The sequence below is a fragment of the Etheostoma spectabile genome, chromosome 6, assembly GCF_008692095.1.
Source record: "Etheostoma spectabile isolate EspeVRDwgs_2016 chromosome 6, UIUC_Espe_1.0, whole genome shotgun sequence".
Taxonomy (NCBI): Eukaryota; Metazoa; Chordata; class Actinopteri; order Perciformes; family Percidae; genus Etheostoma; species Etheostoma spectabile.
Genome location: NC_045738.1, coordinates 6,135,319 through 6,138,332, shown reverse-complemented (window position 1 = coordinate 6,138,332; position 3,014 = coordinate 6,135,319). Strand labels below are relative to the sequence as shown.

The 3,014-nt window shown below is 41.3% G+C and overlaps 1 protein-coding gene across 1 annotated transcript in view; it reads left to right on the top strand.

The window, feature by feature from the left end:
* The first annotated feature begins 454 nt into the window (after positions 1-454).
* Positions 455-3,014, top strand: part of im:7147486 (zinc finger protein 865) — a 6,754-nt gene continuing 4,194 nt past the window's right edge. The window contains exon 1 of the mRNA XM_032518308.1: positions 455-686. The gene's annotated coding sequence lies outside the window, so the exon portion shown is untranslated. The remainder of the gene's footprint in view (positions 687-3,014) is intronic.

Genomic DNA, 3,014 nt, shown 5'->3' with positions numbered 1-3,014 from the left:
CTCATCTAGCACCCAGTGATGACGTGTTGAAGAGTTTAATTGCCTGTGGTAGGAATGATTTCATGTAGCGGTCCGTGCGGCATTTAAACTGTCGCAGCCTCTTTGAGAAGCTGCTCCTCTGTTGGACCAATGTGGGGTGGAGAGGGTGGTCGGGGTTATCCATGATAGATAACAGTTTGTTCAGTGACCTCCTCTCCACCACAGCTTCAAAAGTGTCCTGTTTGCAGCCGATGGTCTAATAGTATGAGGAGGAAAATAAAAAAATTAATTGATCTGCAGTTGGAACTAATTAGCATCGGCTGCATACACTGAGGAAAATAACTAGATGGGTTATACATCTGGCTAAAATAATCATAGACAGTTAAGGTAATAATCTGAATCAGAGTAGGGCGGTTCATACCTTCGCCATTAAAGAAAACGCATGCGCACCGCACAGAACTTCTCCTTGAGGGCTTGGGTTAAATGCGCATGCGCTGTTACGTTCAGTGCCAGCTGCAGCTCTCGGCACAGTGTTCTTCCTCCTGGCACAGCATCACACATTTGTTCCCCTTAGAGCTGAGCAGAGCAGCGTTTCCCTTGAGAGTGTATGGTCTCTGCGTGGACAGATGTCTGCAGAGCCATTTCGTCTCCTCGTGCTCAGTCATTGTGTCTTCAATTTGAGGAAAACGCTAACGTTCCTGAGGCTGGTGAGTAGGGTAACGTTACATGAAGATAGCAACTCGTTTGGGTATTGTGCAGAAGCAGCTCCATAGGTCATATAGTAGCTAGCTTGCTAACCTGAGTTTTTGTTTTCTCCGGCCTTACCCGGGAACGTGGCCCGGCCTCCTCCCCCTGGTTAGCTTTCTAGCAATGGCCTATATTTAAACAAGACCTTGGCGTTGTGTGTGGAAACGTAAGGCTCAGATGCCAAGCTAGTCAGTGTAGCAGATGCTCATGTGAGACGCTCGTTAGCATCATTAGCTTGTTTGTAAAAAAAAAAAAAAATACTATGTGACTGTTATTAGTACAACACCCCTTTTATGGGGAACGTTAAGCATTGTGGTCAGCAGTCTCAAGCAAACGTAGCTTCTTGAGATCTACAATATTCTGGTGGCTTCCTCAATTGTGCGGTGTTGTGTTCATGTTCACCTTATGTCTTGTGGTGTACGTTAACGTTGGCTAGTGGTCATTTGCTTATTCAGATAATGCAAGCCGCAAATAAGGCTCTCCTCGGCGTTCATGTAAACCTAAAATGGTCAGATTTAAGGGTTTAAGTATACGCTGAGGTCTTGTTCTTAACTAATCAAACCACAAATTTAAGCAGTGCAAAGATCTTTCTAGGGGCACTGGCACCTCTGTAGTAAGCGTATGGCAGGTGTCGGACAGTTGTTAGAACAGTGGGTGCCAGGACCGTTGCAAGCGAGCGGCGCTCGTTCGAAACCCGTCGGGAAGCTGCGAGCTGACCGGTGTCATGTGCCGTCTGGTTTTTCCACCTACTGGTTTCCTAGCCTGTCCAGATACCGTGTAGAGACAGATTCTCTACATATTCATAAACATTTTACTGGCTTTGCATGTCGCACCTCTTTATAAACTGTACTGAACTGAATATCTGAGCACTACATTACTACATTCTACCGCGGGAAAAAGAGAAAAAAATTTTGTCGCGCTGGATTCAAACCCTCCTCAGCAAAAATAACAATATACAAGGGCGCTTCGCTATCCACTACACTATCAATGATTGCGTTAATTTTCAGGACATGACTTCGTTTTTTCTCAGTAGTAGGTCAACATAACTATATTGTGCCCTGTGACCTTCTGCTACACCTCTGCGCTATCCGTGTGCAAGGATTTGTCATGAATTATACCCATAGACCGTTAATATTAACGGTCTATGATTATACCATGCGGCACAGGGATCCTGAAGCAACTGGTTACCCTGGGCTGGAAACGCATGGGGGGGAATTGTTACTACTTTTACTTGGTTAACTTTACTTGAGATAAAGATATAGGGAGATTTCAGTTGACTATGCTAAACAATAGTCTAGCTAGAGTGAATGAATGAAATAAGTTCTCTAGTCTTTGCCATTTGATATAGCATGCCATTTCTAATAAAAACAATATCAGTCCCCACAGAATGTTGTCAATGAAAACTATTGTACCATTATATCAGAGAGAGATTCTCAGGGAAGGGGCATTATTAATCCTATTACATGGGCACATTCGTACAAAATCTAATCAAACTTAACTTTCTGCATTTGTTTGCTATAATTTATGTATGTTGAAGGCTAGGCTATACATGAACATACATACATATAGTAGTACCATTTTTTTTTTATTTCTCCTTCATCAGGTTATTAAATTCAGAAAGTATCTACTTTAAAATAGGATCCTTATCAACAGCTTACATGATAAAGTATGGGATAATGGCTTTTCAGTTCCTCCAGGATTTCGCAGACATTTTTTGAGATTTTTGTGGCCAAAAATGCCTGATGTTGTGGCAGATTTTGTAAAAAATTGCGATAAAAGTTGATAAAATGTTTTTGTATGTTGCAACAAAGTTGTGGGAGACAGAATTTGTTTATGTATTTCTTTAAAAAATTAAAAGGAAACTTGTTTTGGGAGAATAGAACTACTCCAGGCTGAGTTTTCCTTTCCGAAAAAGGCTGCAAATGTTGGTGTTGTTGTTGGTAAAATGAAAATGGCTGGTGGATTTAAGATATATAATTTATTGAATGAATCAAATTTTAACATGTCTGTCAGTGACTTGTTGATCTTTGCATTGTTAGTTTTCTGGGCTGGGACACACATTCATACGGTTTGATAAAGTACTTATTGGACTCTAACTTACGTTTGTAAGATTTATAATGTACATACGTTTTGCATAGCCTGGGTGCTAAGCTCCCTGTCTTTCAATACTAATGACGTCCTGTTACTTGGTAAAAGTGTAGTAAGCAATGTAAATTCAGGAGGGACTTTGTGACAAGGCTCAAAATAGCACCACACAACAGTAGCATAATGAGGGTCCCTACATGTAA